This window comes from Nomascus leucogenys, chromosome 7b (assembly GCF_006542625.1).
Source record: "Nomascus leucogenys isolate Asia chromosome 7b, Asia_NLE_v1, whole genome shotgun sequence".
Lineage (NCBI taxonomy): Eukaryota > Metazoa > Chordata > Mammalia > Primates > Hylobatidae > Nomascus > Nomascus leucogenys.
Window position 1 is genome coordinate 104,796,924 of NC_044387.1, and position 21,508 is coordinate 104,818,431.

General features: G+C 43.4%; 1 pseudogene; it reads right to left on the bottom strand.

The window, feature by feature from the left end:
* Positions 1–14,014: 14,014 nt before the first annotated feature.
* LOC100600851 lies at positions 14,015–14,670 on the bottom strand (annotated as a pseudogene).
* Positions 14,671–21,508: the final 6,838 nt, after the last annotated feature.

A 21,508-nucleotide genomic window follows, 5' to 3' on the forward strand; every position in this document is an offset into this window, starting at 1 on the left:
CTGGAGATAGAGATTAGAGCAACGTGTCTGCAAACCAAGGAGTGGCAGGGATTGACGCCCCCATCAGAAGCTAGGAAGAGGTAAACAAGACTTCTACCCAGGATCTCAGAGGAAACATAGCCCTGCTGACCTTGGTTCCAGATTTCTGGCCTCCAGAACTAGAAAAGAATACATTTCTACTGTTTAAAGCCACACACTTTGTGGTACTTTGCCATGGTAGCCTAGGAAACTAATACACATGGTGTAAATAGAGGTTGAGTATCTCTAATCCGAACATCCAAAATCCAAAATGTTCCAGAATCTGAAACTTTTTGAGTGCCAACATGATACAAGTGGAAAATTTCACACCCACCCTCATGGGATGGGTCGCAGTCAAAATGCAATCAATGCACAATAGCAAACATAGAGAATCAACCTAAGTGTTCATCAGTGGAGGACTGAGTGAAGAAAATGTGGTGTATACTCCATGGAATACTAGTCAGCCATAAAAAAGAATGAAATAATGTCTCTTGCAGCAGCATGGATAGAACTGGAGGCCGCTATCTTAAGTGAAATATAACAGAAACAGAAAGTCAAGTATCACATGTTCTCACTTCTAAGTGCGAGCTAAATAACATGCACACATGGACATAGAGAGTGGGATAACAGACATCGGAGACTTGGAAAGGTAGGAGGGTGGGCGGGGTAAGAGACAAAGAATCACCTATTAGGGATAATGTGCACTCTTCTAGTGAGGGTTTCTCTAAAAGCCCACTATGCTATATAGCCACGTAAGGTAACTTCAGTTGTAGCTCCCAAATCTATAAAAGTAAAAATAATTTTGAAAAAACTTGGTTTCATGCGTGAATTTACTAAATATATTGCGTAAAATGACGCTTGAGTCTCTGTTTAGAAGGTGTACATGAAACATAAAGGAATTTGTGTTTAGACATGGGTATTATCCCAAGATCTCTCATTATGCATATGCAAATGTTCCAAAGTCCAAAATCCAAAACACTTCTGGTCCCAAGCATCTCAGATAGGGGATGCTCAACCCATCCATCATGGCCAAGTAACACAACTCCCCTGAATGCAGGGCTGGGATCGTGCGTGCTCCTGTTCTCATGAGCCAGGGTGTTCCAGCACAGGGCGGAACAGAAGGCTGCTAATCTAAGGCATGGAGAGTTCTGAGTTTGTCCAGAGAAGAATCTGACATAGGTTTGACGGAAAATCTTTGGTGTAGAATTATCATCAAAGGACATTGTCCTATTTTGTATGCATTTTACCTTTTAAAGTCTCCATGTTGGGTTCCAAGAATACATTAACCTAATTCAGTTCCAGAGACACAAATGAGATGATGAATGCAAACGTGCCGGATGACTATTCAAATATCAATGACAACATGCAGAAATGCAGTTCCAGTTGCTGTGTTGAGACGAATTCCCATGTGTATGTACATGGTTTCAGCTGGGAGTTTTAAAGCCACTCAGCATTGAAATAGCTTGGATCAAGACAGACAAACACACAATGAAACTGCACACAAATAGTAGTGTCAGGACACTGTGGTCTTTCTGCTGAACCTCTCATCTGTTTTTTGTTTTTGTTTTTTTTGAGACAGAGTCTTGCCCTGTTGCCCAGGCTGGAGTGCAGTGGCACGATCTCAGCTCACTGCAACCTCCACCTCCTGGGTTCAAGCAATTCTCCTGCCTCAGCCTCCCGAGTAGCTAGGACTACAGGTGTGTGCCACCACGCCCAGACAATTTTTGTATTTTTAGTAGAGACGAGGTTTCACCGCGTTAGCCAGGATGGTCTCGATCTCCTGGCCTCATGATCTGCCCGCCTTGGCCTCCCAAAGTGCTGGGATTACAGGTGTGAGCCACTACGCTCGGCCAATGAACCTCTCTTGTTTCCATCCACCAGATAGGTATTGGGCTTTGAAGTCAGTCAGACCTGGGTTCAAATTCCAGCTCTGCCACTTACAGTCTATGTAGCTTGGGACAAACTGCTTAAACTCTAAAGTTTAAATCTGTGTAAAGGTATTAAGAAGACTTAACTCAAAGGGCAATTATGAGGATTGACAGCGTTGACACAATACCTGGCATATGATGAACACTCAATAGACAGTAATCAAGCTATGGTGGCCACTCCCTAGTGTGGAGTTTGGAATCAGGAGGCTGAGTGCAGAGTGCAGAGTCCAGTGGCAGAGGCCTCTTGGCCAGGTCCGACTGCAGAGATGGCAGAGAAGGAGCGAGTGAGGTGCTGTGTACCCCAGGTCCCTGCTGTGTGCACCTTGAACTGGGGGAACTCCTGCCTCCTCTCTGTCTGGCATGAACTCTGCTTCCTCCCAAGGAGTTTGAGGCCTGAATTCACCCATGGTTTATTCACCCCTAACCAAAGCAAACATTCAGTGTTGAGAGGAAACAACAAATGTGAAAGATCAAGACAGAACACAGAGCATTTCTGAGGAAGTCTGTCGCGCCCACTGTTTTGACAGGCTCTGGAAGCCCAGCTTTGCCTAGCCCAGGGCAAGTATAGCAGTCTAGGAAGCAGTACTCGGGTGGAGCTATTGGTGGCCAGGGGTGGTCATCTGATTACCAGGGAAATGCAGAGTTTATTTTATCTGATTACCAGGGAACTGCCTGAGAGATTTCATCTGTCATAATTCTAAACATTGCTGAGGAGACTTTACAGTTTCCAGTGTAAAGGCCAGAGGATGCTGGTTGTTGGGAGTGGTGAGGGGGACATAAGCGTACATTATTCAATTTTGTCTGATTTTGTATACACTTGAAAATCTCCTTAATAAAAAGCAGCACCAAAGCCAGGAGCCATGGTGTGCGCCTGTGGTCCCAGCTACTCGGGAGTCTGAGTAGGGAGGATAGCTTGAGCCCAGGAGTTCCAGACCAGCCTGGGCAACATAGTGAGACCCACCTCTAAAAAACCAGCAACAAACAAAAAACAGAAAAACCAAAACAATTTTTTTTTTTTTTTTTTGAGACGGAATCTCGCTCTGTCACCCAGGCCGGACTGCAGTGGCCTGATCTTGGCTCACTGCAAGCTCTGCCTCCTGGGTTCCCGGCATTCTCCTGCCTCAGCCTCCCGAGTAGCTGGGACTACAGGCGCCCGCCGCCATGCCTGGCTAATTTTTTGTTTTAGTAGAGACGGGGTTTCACCGTGTTAGCCAGGATGGTCTCGATCTCCTGACCTCGTGATCCGCCCACCTTGGCCTCCCAAAGTGCTGGGAGTACAGGCGTGAGTCACTGCGCCCGGCCCCGAAACAAATAATTTTAAAAGAAACAAAAATTTAAAAAACAACTAACAACCAGGAATAACCATCTCCTTTGAGAACCCCAATACCACCTCACAATACACATAATCATGAGAATCTGTATTAAGGGTGTTTCTCACCCTTAATACAGGAAATTGCCATACAAAAGGAAGTATACAGACGTCACTCTGTGTCTCTTAAAGTTCCAACGTTTCCTTATTCATAAACGACAAAGAGTGCTCTTCAGATTGACACATCAGGTTGCAGCTCTTCTCTGCTTGAAATCCCTCAGTAGCTTTTCAAGGTAGTGTCCCCTCCTTCGAAGGGAACAGCAGCTCCTTTATGACCAGGATCCAGCACACGTTTCGTCTCCTATTTGTACTCTCCGCCTCTTGTGTGCTGGTCTTCTCTCTCCAGCCCCAGGGAATGATGTGCCTTTTCCTGGCATTTGCCTTCTGCCTCTCTTTCCTGGATCCAGGCTGTTTCCACTTCCTGGAATGCTCCCCTCCCCACTCCCACGCCCCTGCCCATCACCTACTCATCCTGCAAGTCTGACCTGAAGCCCTGCCTCTTGTGCAAGATCTCCGGACCCTCAGCAGACCTCCTTCCCTGCTCCTGTTACAGGACTTTCCCTTAGTTCAGCTAAGGACGGGGTCCTTGTCTGGCCCACGGCCACGAAAATGTAGGCTTGCAGACGGTTTGAAGGGTGAGTAAAGCAGGGTTTTATTGGGTGAAAAGGAAAAAAGGGAGGAAAAGGGACCCTCTGCGAAGCCAGAGTCCCTGCTCGTGCCCTTCTTGTCTGCCAGTTTGAATCCTAGATTCCACCCAGAAAGAGGTGGGGCCGGGCTCCTCCCCAGTGCGAAGGGCATGAACTTGCCGAGGGTGCACCCCGGTGCACAGGCCGGTTGGAGATTGCTGTCTCACTCCCATTTTACATAGTCGTTACCTCTCATGGTTTCTATTTTTTCTATCCGAGAGAGGTGAGCCTCTTAAATGCAGGAGTGATTTTGTTTGTCTTTTTGTCTTCCCAGTGCATGGCACATAGTTGATTTTTTTTTTTTCTTTTTTCTGAGACAGGGTCCAGCTCTGTTGCCCAGGCTGGAGTGCAGTGGCGCAATCTCGGTTCACTGCAGCCTTCAGCTCCAGGCTCAAGTGATCCTCCCACCTCAGCCTCCCAAGTAGCTGGGACTACAGGCATGCACCACCGCACTTGGCTAATTTTTGTATTTTTAGTAGAGATGGGCTTTTGCCATGTTGCTCATGCTTGTCCCGAACTCCTGAGCTTCGGCGATCCACTTGTCTCAGACTCCAAAAGTGCTGAGATTAGGTGTGAGCCACCGCACCCAGCCAAAAACACAAATAAGTGTATTAATAGTGTGAGGCATTGCAAAATATTGCTGAGAATACAGTTCACCAGTATCATCATCATAGAGCACAAAACAAATTCTGATATTATTAAGAATATCAGCCAGGCGCAGTGGCTCACACCTGTAATCCCAGCACTTTGGGAGGCTGAGGCAGGCAGATCATGACATCAAGAGATAGAGACCATCCTGGCCAGCATGGTGAAACCCCGTCTCCACTAAAAATACAAAAATTAGCTGGGTGTGGTGGTGCATATCTGTAATTCCAGCTACTCGGGAGGCTGAGGCAGAAGAATTACAGCCAGGCGCAGTGGCTCACATCTGTAATCCCAACACTTTGGGAGGCTGAGGCAGGCAAATCACGAGGTTAGGAGTTCAAGACCAGCCTGGCCAACATGGTGAAACTGTCTCTGCTAAAAATACACAAATTAAATGGGTGTGGTGGGGGGGCGCCTGTAATCCCAGCTACTTGGGAGGCTGAGCCAGGAGAACTATTTGAGCCCGGGAGGTGGAGGTTGCATTGAGCCAAGGTGACAGGGTGAGACTCCATCTCAAAAAAAAAAAAAAAAAAAAAAAGAGTATCGTAGCTCTAACACATACATAGAAAACTCATTCTATTAGAAATTAAATTATACTAATATTATTGACAATCACTTTTATAACTGTCATTGTAAACTCAAAGACAAGAAATAAATTCATCACCAGAAAACATAAAACAAGTTCTTAGCCTTATTGTTGAGAAGCCTGTAGTTGCCTTTTACTGAACGGTACCTCAGTTCTTGGGATAAAGTTTGGAACAGCAACTGGAAGGACAGCTTTAACTTGAAAACTGTTTTATTTTTAGAGTTGTCATGTTACAAAAGCTCTTCTCACATAGCTAAGCTGTTGGAAAGAGACCAGGTTTTGTGAAAGTTTTTCATTAAGTGTTTCATGTTATCCTCACTGTAACCCCAAACAATGGCAAATGCTTCATAAGCCGCTGTAATGCCGATTCAGCTGATAAATTAATAAAATTCTCCTTCTTTAAAGTGCTAAGCCAGAAAACACTTGTTAACATTTTTAACAGGAATGAATGAAGATGGATGGACCACCCAAAGATTCTCCTATCCCAGGATAATCTTCAAAGACAAAACATCAATTTCATTGTGTTTTTTGCTTACCCAGGTCAAGAGTTACCAATACCAAGACATCAAACTGTGCAGAGATTGGACCTAGAGCAGCAGGAGGTAGTATATAAAACACCAATACTAGAGGGAATTAGGAGAGGAAGTAGAAAAATGATTCATCTGTATCACGTGTGGTCTGCAAGTTGCAGGGTGTAGAATGTAGCTTGTGGATAGAGGAAGAGTATTAGAAGAAATTAATGCTCATTCAAGTTTATTTTATGAACTAGCCAAAAAGTCACACATGGATGGATACTCACAGTAGGTAGAATAATCAGAGCAGAAATAGCACTTTTGGCACATACTTATTGGGATTGAGGGAGAATTCATTTTAGCTTTAATTTTAAAATAGCTTTAATTACTTTTATTTTAATTAATTCTTCTAAAGCTTTTAATTTTAAAAAGCTTTTAGTTTTTATTGTGGCAAAACATACATAGCATAAAATTTGCCATTTTAGCCATTTCTAAGTGCATAGTTCAGCGTCACTAAATACAATCACCTGATTGTACAACCGTCACCACCATCCATCATCTCTAGAGCTTTTTCCTTTTCAACTTCCCGAACTGAAACTCTGTACCCATTAAACAATAGCTCTTCATTACTCTATCCTCCCAGTACCTGGGAACCATCATTCTGCTTTTGGTTTCTATGAAAATGACATTCTAGATACCTCACATAAGTGGAATCATGCAGTGTTTTTTTGTATCCAGCTTCTTTCACTTAGCCTTATGTCAAGGCTCATCCATGTCTTCGCATGTGTCAGAATGTCTCTTTTTAAGGCTAAGTAATATTCCACTGTATGTCTGTACCACATTTTGTTTATCCATTCCTCTGTCAATGAATGCTTCTACCTTTTGGCTATCATTAATAATGCTGCTATGCAAATGAATTTGCAAATATCTGTTGAAGTCCCTGCTTTCAATTCTTGTGGGTTTAAACCCAGAAGTGGACTTGATGACTCAGGGTAATTCTATGTTCCATTTTTTTTAGGAGCCACTGTACTCTTTTCCACCACGACTAAACCATTGTAGAGTCCACCAGCAATGCACAGGAGTTCCGATTTGGCTACATCCTCACCAAAACTTATTATTTCCTGGTTTTTTGATAATTGCCATCTTAATGGGTATGAAGTAGTATCTTATTGTGGTTTTGATTTCCTTAGTAATCAGTGATGTTGAGCATCTTTATGTGCTTGATGGTCATTTGTATATCTTCTTTGGGAAAATGTCTATGTAAGTCCTTTGAATATTTTTAATTTGGTTATTTATTGTTGAGTTGTAAGAATTCTTTATGTATTCTGGATATTGATCCCTTATCAAATATATTATTTGAAATATTTTCTTCCATTCTGCAGGTTGTCCTTTGATTGCACGAAAGTTTTAAATTTTGATGAAGTCCAATTTACTTATCTTTTTCTTTTGTTGCCCATGCTTTTGGTGTCAGAAAGCTTTTAGCTTATAATTTTAAATATATCATGTTTCCTGCCTCATGTGTACCACTGGACAAGGCCTTTTGTGTGCTCAGCTTCTGTCAGAGGTACATGTATTTTGAAGTGGAGAACAAAGATAATTGCAAAATTGGCATGGAGAACTAAGGTAATTATGAAAGTTCCAGACACAAAGAGAGAAGGTTCAATATGCCAGCAGTTCTCTACCAATCCATCCTGGAAGTCTTCTTTTAGGATTGCCTAAATAATGCAGGGGATGGGTGCAAGACACATAAGTGTTCCAGAAGCATGTAAACAAGACACAGAGAAGAGGATACGATAAAATAAGATGAGACAGGAATATTAGGAAAGCCCTTGTTCAGAAGGTTGCCTACAGAGGCAAAAGGGACAGTTTCACTTTGCTGAGGGAAACAGGGTGGTGAGAACCCTCGCGGGGAAGACCTCCGCTTACCCTGACACAAAGAGAAGGTGTAAAATAACTTAACAGAAGACCATTAGGCTGAGATAGCTCCCATCGCCTGGGTTCCTACACAGACAAAATGAAACAAGCTTAGCCCATCACAAGTGTCCAGCTGAGTATTACCTGTGTAATGAGAGGCCTTCCACCAGGATAGTTCCAATAATGCAACTGCCCAAATTTTCACCAAATAGTTTCTCTACTCTACTTCTACATTCACCCTATAAAAGCCTTCCCTACAAACACCTCCAGTGTATCCTCCAACCACTTTCAGTTTGGAGCTGCCTGATCCATGAATCTCTGTCTGTTCAAATAAACTCTTTAAAATTCTAATATGCTTAAGTTTATCCTTTAAAAAAAAAATGGAGATAGGATCTTCCTATGTTGCCCAGGCTAGTCTTGAACTCCTGAGCTCAAGGGATCATCCCATCTCAGCCTCCTGAGTAGCTGGGACTACACACATGTGCCTCCACACCCAGCTTACACTTATCTTTAAACAAGGGTTTGACCCCTTTCTGAAATTCATGTATGTTAAGACATGAACCCTAGTGATATTGCAGTCTCATTTTAGACCATCAGACACTTTGGTATCTGGACCACTATTTGCCCTTTGTGACCTGATCTCCTAAGAAATTCAAGTGTAATTCAAGTTAGTTTACCCTCTGCTGATCAGGGGAGGTTGCTCTGGGTGCAAGTTCAAGACAGGCACTCATACCTTCCTACCAACTCCTCTGGAGATTCAACAGGGCAAATCTTGCCCTCTTGGGGCCTAGGACAGAGCAAGGCCTCCTCCTGGGGCTGAATCACTGAATTTCTTCCCAGCCCTGTGCCCTCCTTATGTGAAGGCACAGATGCTGGGTAGACAGTCATCAAAGACATGTCTCCCCTCATGTCTGGTCCCTTCACTGTATATCTCCTGGTCATTTCTGCTGACCAGACCACCCCCTCCCTGTGCTGACCTTGGAGAAGTGAAGCCTGCTCTCAAGGTGCCTAGACTTTTTGCTGCTTCACAATCACACAGTTTCACCTGGGATAGCAGATGGCAGGAAAATCATCAGTGATTTCTGTTCCCCTCTGAGGGTCTCTAGATAATTTGATCATTGCCTCCCAGGGCTTTATTACCTGGCCAGTCCCCTGGAGAGATGAGAAATATTTCCACTGAGGACAGGATGCACTGCCTGACATGAGCTTACTGCAAGTTAAGTCTCCAATGTGGTTCAGAAGAGCCATCTGGCTTCTACTCAGATCTGCTGCTCATGGGTTGAGTGCTCCTGACAGGTACACAAGTCTTCCACTCCAAAGCCCAGACCAGAGGAGGGGTGGCTTCACCAGTGGAGGGCGCCAGGCTCTGTGATGAGCCGGGAACTGGAATGCAGCCACCTGGGCAGAAGTGATGGTGATGGAGATACTGAGTGGCAGGGAGAGTGAGACCCTTGGTATGAAGAGCATTCATCATGTTATTTAAGTGACAACACCTGGAAGCCATGAAATTCACTAAAATCAATCTGTTGTAGCTCATCTGTGATTTATAATTGTGTAATTTGATTTTTGTTTTTTCCTTCTAGCAAAACTTCCTTGTAGCCAGCATGGTGGGAACTGAGGGAGATGGTACCAGCCTAGTAAACCATGCAAGTTTCTAGTTGAGAGTTTCAGCCAAATTTCCATAAATTAGCCACATGAGCCTTTATAGAGGGTCAAAATCCAAACCTCTGACCTGTCTTCTCCTGACCCTGCTTTTAACCCCATATCTCTCCCACCTGTTTCTTTCCCACAGCTCCTCTATTCTATAAAAATTCAACTAGGGTTTGTTTTTCTTTAATCAGAGTCAAGCCCTCTGGAGAAGGCAAAAATAAAGCATGAGATGGGAGAAGAGCATGAAGGTTGGCTGTACGGTTACGACAAAAAGCAAACAAACAACAACAAAAATAATAAATCACATTGCATGCAAGTGAGTCTACCAGGAATTTTTGCTGCATTTACAATACTTTTAGGAAGGAAAAAAATAAGTATGGTACTATGATTTTTATTTTACAGGTAGAAAACCTAAGATGTATAATTTTTTCCCCAAAGTCACACTGTTAAAAACAAATTGAACAGTATAATATTAGGTATTTTGGGGAAGAATGTGGAGAATAAACAAACTGTTCATGGAACTTGAGTCTTCTGACTTCCAGATCAGATTCAGTTAAAAACACTATTCCTTTTACATCGTCCTTAGTCTTTGTGTCAAAATGGAGATGCACTGGCCTGGGCAACGTTAAGAAGACTCTGTCTCTACAAAAAAACAATTTTTTTAATTAGCCAGGTGTGGTTGGTGGCCAGGCTGGTCTTAAACTCCTGAGCTCAAGGGATCCTCCCCCTTCAGCTTCCTGAGTAGCTGGGACTACAGACATGTGCCTCCACATCCAGCTTACATTTATCTTTAAACAAGGGTTTGACCCCTTTCTGAAATTTACTTGAGTTAAGACACAGTGATACTGCAGGCTCATTTTAGACCGTCAGGCACTGTGGTCTCAGAAGGCTAAGGCAGGAAGATCACTTGAGCCTGGGAGGTCAAGGTTACAGTGAGCCATGATCATGCCACTATACTCCAGCCTGGGCAACAGAGTGAGACCCTGTCTCAAAAAAAAAAAAAAAGTAGATGAGTCTGAATACACTAATTGCTAATCTGTGCTGTAGGCAGGTTTATGATTGATTCATCTTTGAAAATCTTATCTACTTGATACTGGTTGCCTAATACCTACAGTTGCTATTCAATATCTTTTTCTTTTTTTTTCTCAAGAGATAGCGGAGAAAATGACCTTAGCATTTTAGGGTGGGTTTTATTTGCTCATATGTAAACATCTATATCACACATTGTTTGATGTAAAAAATATTTGCCAAATGAAAAAGCATGCCATGCCCATGGATTGGAAGGATCAATATCATTAAAATGGCCATACTGCCCAAAGCCATTTACAAATTCAATGCTATTCCTATCAAACTACCAATGTCATTTTTCACAGAGTTAGCAGAAGCTATTTTAAAATTCATATGGAACCAAAAAAGAGCCCAACTAGCCAAAGCAATCCTAAGCAAAAAGAACAAAGCTGGAAGCATTACATTACTCGACTTCAAACTATACTATAAGCCTACAGTACCCAAAACAGCATGGTTCTGGTGCAAACAGAGACCAGTGGAACAGCATAAAGAGCCCAGAAATAAATCCACACACCTACAGCCATCTGATCTTTGACAAAGTCAACAAAAATAAGCACTGAGGAAAGGACTCCCTATTCAATAAATGGTGCTGGGACAACTGGCCAGTCATATGCAGAAGAATGAAATAGGACCCCTACCTTTCACTATATTAAAAAATTAACTCAAAATGGATTAATTATTTAAACGTAAACCTCAAACTATAAGAATTCAAGAAAACCTAGGAAATACCATTCTGGACATCAGCCTTGCGGAAGAATTTATGACTAAGTCCTCAAAAGCAATTGCCACAAAAACAAAGATTGGTAAGTGGGACCTAATTAAAACTTTTTAGGGCAGGGTAGAGTCTCATGCTATCTCCCAGGCTGAAGTGCAGTGGCACAATCTCAGCTCACTGCAATCTCCGCCTCCCGGGCTCAAGTGATTTGCCCCCCTACAGGTGCACACCACCACGTCTGGCTAATTTTTTTTTCTTTTTAGAGATGAGGTTTCACCATGTTGCCTAGGCAGGTCCCAGACTCCTGGGCTTAAACATTCCCCTCGCCTCTGCCTTCCAAAGTGCTGGGATTACAGGCATGAGCCACCATGCCTGGCCAGGACGTAACTAAAGAGCTTCTGCACAGCAAGAGAAACTATCAACAGAGTAAACAGACAACCTACAGAATGGGAGAAAATATTCACAAACTATGCATCTGATGAAGGTCTAATATCCAAATCTATAGGGAACTAAATTCAACAAGCAAAAAACAACCCCATTAAAAAGGAGGCGAAAGACATGCAGAGACACTTCTCAAAAGAACACATACAAGAAGTCAACAAACATGGAAATGCTCAATATCACTAGCCATCAGAGATATGCAAATCCAAACTACAATGAGATACCATCTCACACCAGCCACAATGACTATTATTAAAAAGCCAAAAAATAGGCCGGGTGCAGTGGCTCACGCCTGTAATCCCAGCACTTTGGGAGGCGGAGGCAGGTGGATCATGAGGTCAGGAGATCGAGACCATCCTGGCTAACATGGTAAAACCCCGTCTCTACTAAAAAAAAAACAAAATATTAGCCGGGCGTGGTGGCACGCACCTGTAGTCCCAGCTACTTGGGAGGCTGAGGCAGGAGAATCGCTTGAACCCAGGAGGCGGAGGTTGCAGTGAGCCAAGATTGTGCCACTGCACTCCAACCTGGGCGACAGAGCAAGACTCTGTCTCAAAAGAAAAAAAAAAAAAAAGTCAAAAAATAACAGAGGCTGGTGAGGCTGAGGAGAAAGGGGAACACTTATGCACTGCTGGTAGGAATGGTAAATTAGTTCAGCCACTGTGGAAAGCTGTTTTCAGACTTTCCAAAGAACTCAAAACAGAACTACCATTTGACTCAGCAATCCCAATACTGCATATATATCCAAAGGAAAATAAACCATTCTGCCAAAAAGACACATGCACTGGTATGTTCATCGCAGCACTATTCACAATAGCAAAGACATGAAATCAACCTAAATGCCCATCAACAGTGGACTGGGAAAATAAAATTGTGGCCCATATACACCATGGAATACTATGCAACCACAAAAAGGAAGAATCATGTCCTCTGTAGCAACATTGGGGCAGCCAGAGGATACCATCCTAAGTGAACTAACACAGGAAGAGAAAACCAAATACTGCATGTACTCACTTATGCGTGGGTACTCAAGGACATAAAGTTAGCAACAATAGACACCGGGGACTACTAGAGGGGAAGGGAGGGAGAGGGGGGCAGGAGTTAAAAAACTATCGGGTGCTATGCCCACTACCTGGGCGATGGGATCATTCGTACCCCAACTCTCAGCATCACACAACACACCAGTGTAATAAATCTGCATAGGTACCCTCCCGAATCTAAAATAAACATTGAAATTCATTAATTCTTTTTTTCTTTTTGAGACGGAGTCTTGCTCTTATCGCCCAGGCTAGAGTGCAATGGCATGATCTCGGCTCACTGCAACCTCTGCCTCCCAGGTTCAAGCGATTCTCCTGCCTCAGCCTCCCGAGTAGCTGCGATTACAGGTGCCTGCCACCACGCCCGGCTAATTTTTGTATTTTTAGTAGAGATGGGGCATGCCATATTGGCCAGGCTGGTCTTGAACTCCTGACCTCGTGATCCGCCTGCCTCAGCCTCCCAAAGTGCTGGGATTACAGGCATGAGCCACTGCGCCTGGCCAAAATTAATTAAAATTTTAATTTCATCTTATTAAAAAACAAAGATAAATTTACTTCTTTCCATTTTCAATATACATTATACTGACATACATACTGTATTATATGGTGAATTATGTTGATTGAATTTCACATTTTAAACTAACACTGAGTACTGTGAAAAACTCCATTGGATCATAATGTAGTATGTTTTTAATATATTTTAATACAATTTGCCAAAATTCTGTTTTAAAATTACAACTATGCTCCATAAATAAATATGTAAAAAAATAAAAAATGTTTGTATTATTCAAGTGAAGATTATAGAGATCTTTTTTTTAAGGGAATAAAACACTTTATTTTAAAAATTCAGGCCCGGTACGGTGGCTCACTCCTGTAATCCCAGCAATTTGGGAGGCCGAGGTGGGTGGATCACGAGGTCAGGGGTTTGAGACCAGCCTGACCAAAATGGTGAAAACCCATCTCTACTAAAAATATAAAAATCAGCTGGGCATGGTGGCGGGTGCCTATAATCCCAGCTACTCAGGAGGCTGAGGCAGGAGAATTGCTTGAACCCGGGAGGCAGAGGTTGCAGTGAGCCGAGATCACGCCACTGCACTCCAGCCTGGGCAACAGAGCGAGACTCTGTCTCAAAAAAAAAAAAAAAAAAAAAAAAAAAATATATATATATATATATATATATATATATAAAATTCAATATTCAAATATGCTTCTAATGAAAACTCCTGTCCATTTATTAAGCACCCACAGAGTGCCAGGCACTGTACAAAACATTAGAAAGACTTGCTCACACTCTTTTAGAGCAAAATTCACTATTCCGTGGCACTTTGCATGATGCTGACATTTTAGATCCATTGTCATAAAATGACCAAGATCTTCAAGACGTGCTTGAGAAACAAGTTTCCAATCCATAGTAGAAACAGATCACACAGGTTCATACAGAAGGCAACTGGTGATGTCTGTCAACTGTTTTACTTAACGTCCTCTCCCTCTGAAACCACTACCTCCTCTTCCTCCTCTGAAGCCCCCACCTCCACCTCCTCTTCCACCTCTAAAACCACCACCTCTGCCACCTCCCCTTCTCCCTCCTCGGCCTCCCCTGCCACCACATCTTGGAGGTCCTTTCTCACCCGAAGGTCGAGGTAAAAACCTCTGCCGTGGCAGCAGCTTATATGGGTCTATATAAAACTTCTAGAGTTTTTTAAAGGATGAAGCCTTCCCGTTTTCTGACATTTTAACGGAAAAATAAAAATCTCTAAGTTGTCCAAATATTTCATCCGCTTTTCCAATTTGTTCTTTGTTTTCTAAGTAAATAGGAGCATTGAAATAAGGCCCCTTATTTTCATCTGTAGTACGTTTACAAACTATGTCATCTTCACAGGGATGCCGGAACTCTCCTAATAAGACTACACGTTCTGGAGGTCCTTGGCCTTGGCCTTTGTTAAAGCCTCTGTGGCCACCCCCTCGTCCAAATCCTCCCATCGCCACCCCTGATACTTCCACTGCCTCCACCTCAGATGTGGTTGCTGCTGCTGCCGTGGTTGAAACCGCCACCTCCACCACCTCGATCAAAGCCTCCACGACCTCCGCCCTGAAAAGACATTCTCTCTCTTCCCGGCGCCACGTGCACCTCTGGCCCTGGTCTTGAACACACGCCCCTAGAGATCTTTTTGAACATATACTTAATCTCAACTAGCTTTAAATTCAGAAGTAGCAACTCCATAGCAATTCAACTTATTCCTACTTTATTAATCATACTGGTCACCTCGAAGAAGCTTCATTGCTATCACCCAGTTTAGACTGGAATGTCACAAATCTCTAGACTGAGTAGTATAATACCCACTATTCAAATAAAATCAAATTTTGTAATGTTATGACACCTCCAAATACAAAAAGCAAACCCATGGATTTTAGGTTAAGGTATAGAGGCAAGTATTCCTGCTTACTATCTTTTAGGGCAGACATATCCCAGCCAGGATGATTGATTGCAAAATGAAATGGAAATCATATGGTGGAAGGGGACTTGGGACTCACACAGATTGGATTTTCATTCCAACTCTTACATATACAAGCTGCGTGACTCTGGGTAGATTGCATATTCTCTTAGAGTTTCAGTTTCCTCGTCTGTATAATGGATGTTAACGCTTACGCGTTATGGCTGACGTGGGGATAAAAGAGAACCAATACGGATGCATGGGCAGGGCCTGGTCCGCAGAGCAGCTGGCATCAACAAATGGAAGCCCCCTTCCCATCTTGTCTTTGCTTACACTATAAAATTGGGAATATGTGGGTATAAAAAGTAGTCTTATAAGAGACAGAATTGGAAACTTTTGCAAAAAGAGGTTGGTAGAGTGTCACATCTTGTGGCATGAGGAGTTGTTGGCATACACTTGAGCTTTGTGCTGTGAGATATTCGTGGAACTTCAATAGCTTTAAGAGAACAGTTTAGATGTCATCTTATTAACCTACCATAGAACTTCCTCTTGTCTTCAGAGATTTCTGGACAATACCTTTTACAGCTCTAATAATACACTTCTCTCCCTATTGTTTGGACTATTCTAATAGATACAAAGTGGTATTTCACCAGCAGATGCTACTGCAGTTCATATGATGATTTCAAACTGAGAATCCCTTTAAGGTTATGCAGTAGGTATTTTTTGGAAATAGGATGAAAGTACTTTAAGTCTAAAATCCTATGAAATAGGTTTACAGCACATAATTATTTGTTGCAATGTCTATCATACTATCTTATATCCACATACGTATTGATTTCCTAATACATATGTATGGGAGTGAAAGTTATTGAGGGCAGAGACTGTGCCATATGTTCCCTGCACCCCTGGTGCCTATCTCAGCACATGATATACAGTAGATGCTCAATAAATACTTTAACTTAAAAAATGCACGGGCTGGACACAGTAGCTCAGGCCTGTAATCCAAGCACTTTGGGAGGCCGAGGTGGGTGGATCACGAGGTCAGGAGATCGAGACCATCCTGGCTAACACGGTGAAACCCCATCTGTATTAAAAATACAAAAAAGTAGCCAGGCGTGGTGGCAGGTGCCTGTAATCCCAGCTACTCGGGGGCTGAGGCAGGAGAATCGCTTGAACCTGGGAGGCGGAGGTTGCAGTGAACCCAGATCGCACAACTGCACTCTAGCCTAGGCGACAGAACGAGACTCCATCTCAAAAAAAAAAAAAATGCACTAAGAATAAATCAGTAGACATAAAAATACGTATGAATACAATCTACAGACATAGCCAGGAGCTCAAAATCCAATCTTCAACATTTAAAACCATATCCATCTTTCAAGACCCATAGTGCAATGCAACTTTTTCCCTGAAACTCCTCTGATCCTTCCACAACCCTAGGATATAATCTTCCCCACTTTAGCGTTCCCACAGCACTTTGTACCTCTTCTCTTAAAACACTTGCCACTTTCTGCCTTACGTTGTAATCTGTCCAGTGACTTAAATATACATAAACTCCTGCCTGTTCCTTGTGTTGTCTTTAGGTGTCCCCCAGTGCTGTGGGTCCTCACCAAATGCTTGCTGAATTCTCTCACCCCCTTATTCAACAGCTAAGCTCTGAAATCTTAAAAGTAAACAAAAAGTTTATTTATTTATTTATTTATTTTGAGACAGAGTCTCGCTCTGTCGCCCAGGCTGGAGTGCAGTGACGCGATCTCGGCTCACCATAACCTTCCTCTCCCGGGTTCAAGCGATTCTCCTGCCTCAGCCTCCTGAGTAGCTGCAATTACAGGTGCATGCCACCACGCCTGGCTAATTTTCTGTATTTTTAGTAGAGACAGGGTTTCACCATGTTGGTCAGGATGGTGTCAAACTCCTGAGCTCAGGCGGTCCGCCCACCTCGGCCTCCCAAAATGCTGGGATTACAGGCGTCAGCCACAGCGCCTGGCCACAAAAAGTTTTAAAGTAGCTTCAAAACCCATTTGCAAATAGGTGTATTCAGAGCAAGATGAAAACAAGAAAACATTGAGCTTCATATAATAGAAGGGTTCTGCCTGGATTTGCATGTGGCCCCATCGTTTGCTTGCTGTTGGGCCATGGTCAGGTTACTTAGCTGCTCTCTGCCTCCATATAGGCTTGCTGCCTGTGCATCCCTCATCTACAAAATGGGAATAATAAGAATAACTAACAATGAGAAGTGGAGAAAACCATGTAAAGTCCTTTGAAGAGAGCTTGTCAAAGCTCAATAGTTGTCCTCAATAATTGTCAACTACCATTCAATATAATAATCATAATCATAAAAATATATGACTCAAAGAAAGAGTCCTACTTCATATCCAGCTTCTCAAAAGAATATCAGACATTGGACCTGTGAAAGGAATGACACTGAGATGTAGTTTCACATTGCTAAGTTGTTTTTTTCTCTTTGCCATTCAATTTCTGTAGTGCCCGCTCTAAGCCCCTGGTGCACCTTTTTTTTTCCTCCTAAAATTTCTTCCCTTCTCGTAAGATTATCTTTGCCTTAAAAAGGGCCCTTTTCATCCCCCTATCCCCTTACCCTTCCCAGAAGTTGGTTAATGGGCTCAAAAATACAGTTAGATGGAAGGAACAGAAGAAGTTCTAGTGTTCAACAGCACAGTAGGGTGACGATCCTTAACAATAACTTATTATATATTTCAAAATGGCTAGAAGAAAGATTTGGAATGTTCCCAACACAAATAAATGATAAATGTTTGAGGTAATGGATATGCAAATTATCCTGATTTGATCACTACACATTTTATGCATGTATCAAAATATCATGTGTACCCTACAAATATGTACAATTGTCATGTATCAATACAAACAAAAAAGGGCCTGTTTCTCTTTGCCTTCCTCCCCGGATTCCCTCCTGTCCCAGATATGTGTTGTTCCTGGCACTCTCCATCCCCACGTTCAGCCAGCACTGAGCCAGCAGGAAGGATCTCACAGGTCATATCCTGAGGTCCAACCCTCCACCCCTTGAGGTAATAATCCTCCCGCTTTTAGTCATTCATATCCTTTGACTCATAGATATTTTGAGTCTAATGCCTTCTAATTGCTGACCTAAATAATATCCCTCGGTTTTTAGAGATAATACACAGTTGATTTTAGTAACAACCTTGAGTCGTCACAGAAGCTAATGAAGTCAGGGATTCTCTGCAGCCATCCAAGCATATAAAGCCCATTTCCCTGGTCCCTTTACCTTAGCTCAAGGCCACAAAAATCAGAACATGAATTCCAGCCCACATTTGCATTATGTCTAATAATTACGAGTTATAAATAAAGCTAACAAAGAGCTAAGTATGTTCTGTTCTCCTACTTTGATAAATATACCTCCATAATAACCCACAAGGTCAAAGTCGAGTGTAGAATTCTCAGACTCCTTGATGCTCTGCACAGGAATGTGGGAGAGCCGATCCTCAGCCCCAGGCCACGCTTTTCCCTTTCATTGTAGATAGCCCTGCCCTCACTTGAGAAGCCTGGCATACCCCTGTGTGGACTCCCTAGGCCCCATGCAAGCTCCATGCACAATTCTCACCCCTTCAGACAGCACAGCCTTGGGCACCATTTGGACAAGCACAGTTTGCCCTTTGAAATGGACCCAGGGAAGAGGCAGTGCAGGCTCAGGCACGTTTGGCCAGGGGCCTGAGTGCCCGGAGTGTGGCCTAGAAACGAGGGTGAGATCTCTGGGTGGATCGGGGTACAGTCCGTGGAGGGCCAGAGAGGCACCTTCTCAGGCGCAGGATTCAGGGCACGGGTCCTCTGGCTGAGATGGATGGCTCCGCTTGCTCAGTGCAGTGGCACCTGCCTCGTGTCTTCTCAGTGCACCTTTCATTCAGTCTCAGCCACTGTGGGGAGCTCCCTGGAAGCGCAGGCTTCCCTTGTGCTGCCAGCAAACTCAGGCTACACTTTCTGCCCCAGGGCAAATCCATTACTGTAGGATTTTTGCCTGAGCACAAATACAGCCCAGGAACAGTTACTTGCAGGTTAACAGCCTCAGGGGAAGACCTCAAACAGTGTGGACAGGTGGGCAAATGCTCGAGGCTCCTGTTTCAGGTGGACAGTTCTGGATAACTTTCATGAGCCTCTCAGAAGATCCTGCAGAAAACAGTCCATGGCAGCAGCCTCAATAGCATGCCACTATTTTGGCTTTTCCTTCTCGCCTGCCTCACTCTCCCCCACTTCTCACTCTTACTTCTTGGGATCACTTCCCAAATAAACCACCCACACCCAAGTCCGTACTCCAGCTCTGCTTTTAGGGGTAAAGGCATACCTTGGAGATATTACATGTTTGGTTCTAGGTCATCACAATAGAGCAAGTCACATGAAATTTTTTGCTTTCTGGTTCATATAAAAGTTATGTTGCTGGGCGCAGTGGCTCACGCCTGTAATCCCAGCGCTTTGGGAGGCCGAGGCAGGCGGATCACCTGAGGTCAGAAGTTCGAGACCAGCCTGGCCAACATGGTGAAACTCCATCTCTACCAAAAATACAAAACACGGTGGCGTGCACCTGTAGTCCCAGCTACTCCGAAGGCTGAGGCAGGAGAATTGTTTGAACCTGGGAGGCAGAGGTTGCAGTGAGCCAAGATCGCACCACCACACTCCAACCTGGGTGACAGAGACTCCATCTCAAAAAAAAAAAAAAGTTATGTTTACACCATTGTAGTCAATTAAGAGTGCAATAGTCTAAAACAATGTACATACCTTACTTTGAAAAGACTTGATGGCCAAAAAATGCTGACCATCATCTGGGGCTTCAGGAAGCCATAATTGTTTTGTTGGTGGACGGTCCTGCCTCAGCATTGACGGCTACTGACTGATTGGGGTGACGGCTGCTGAAGGCTGGAGTGAATGTGGCAATTTATTAAAATAAGATGACAATGAAGTTTGCCGTATTGATTGACTCTCCCTTTCACAAAAGATTTCACTGTAGCGTGCTATGCTGTTTGATAGCATCTTACCCACAGTAGAATTTATATCGAAATTGGAATCAATCCTCTCAAACCCTGCCACTGCTCTCTCAACTTAGTTTATGGAATATTCTAAGTCCTTTGTTGTTCTTTCAACAATGTTCACAGCATCTTCACCAGGAGTAGATTCCATCTCAAGAAACCACTTTCTTTGCTCATTCATAATAAGCAACTCCTCATCCACTAAGATTGCAGCAATTTGGCCAGGAGCTGTGGCTCATGCCTATAATCCCAGCACTTTGGGAAGCCAAGGTGGGCAGATCACCTGAGGTCGGGAGTTTGAGACCAGCCTGATCAACATGGAGAAACCCCATCTCTACTAAAAATACAAAATTAGCTGGGCGTGGTGGTGCATGCCTGTAATCCCAGCTACTCAGGAGGCTGAGACAGGAGAATCACTTGAACCCAGGAGGCGGAGGTTGCAGTGAGCTGAGGTCGCGCCATTGCACTCCAACCTGGGCAACAAGAGTGAAACTGTGTCTCAAAAAAAAAAAAAAAAAAAAAGACTGCAGCAACTCACTCACATCTTCAGGCTCCACTTGTAATTCTAGTTCTCTTGCTATCTCCACCACAGCTATGGTTAGTTCCTCTGCTAAGGTCTTGAACCCCTCAAAGTCATTTATGAGAGTTGGAATCAACTTCTTCCAAACTCCTATTAATGCTGCAATGTTTACCTCCCCTCATGATTCATGAATGTTCTTAATGATATCTACAATAGTGAATCCTTTCCAGAAGGTTTCCAATTTACTTTGCCCAGATCCATCGAAAGAATCATGATCTATGGCAGCAACAGCCTTATAAAATATATTTCTCAAATAATAAGACTTGAAAGTCAAAACGACACCTCAGTCCATGGGCTACCGAATGGATGTTGTGTTAGCAGGCATGAAAACAGCATTCATTTCCCTATCTCCATTGGAGCTCTTCAGTGACAATGTCAATAAGCTGAAGTATTTGAAAAGAATCTTTTTTTCTGAACAGTAGGTCTCAACAGGTGGGATTAAAATACTCAGTAACCCACGTGGTAAACAGCTGTGATGTCATCCAAGTGTTGTTGTTCCATTTATACAGCACAGGCAGAGTAGATTTAGCATAATTCTTAAAAGGTGCCCTAGGATTTATGGAACGGCAAATGAGCATTGGCTTCTAACAAGAGAGTCAGCCTGTCTTTGAATTTTTTTTTTTTTTTTTTTAGATAGAGTCTTACTCTGTTGCCTAGGCTGGATTGCAGTGGCATGATCTTGGACCACTGCAGTCTTGACCTCCTGGGCTCAAGCGATCCCCCCACCTCAGCCTCCTGAGTAGCTGAGACTAGAGGCACACACCACCATACCTGGCTAATTTTTTTTTTCTTTTTTTTGGTAGAGACAGGGTTTCACCATGTTGCCCAGGCTGGTCTCAAACTCCTAAGCTCAAGCAATTCTCCCACCTCAGCCTTTCGGCCTTCCAGAGTGCTGGGATTACAGGCATGAGCCACTGT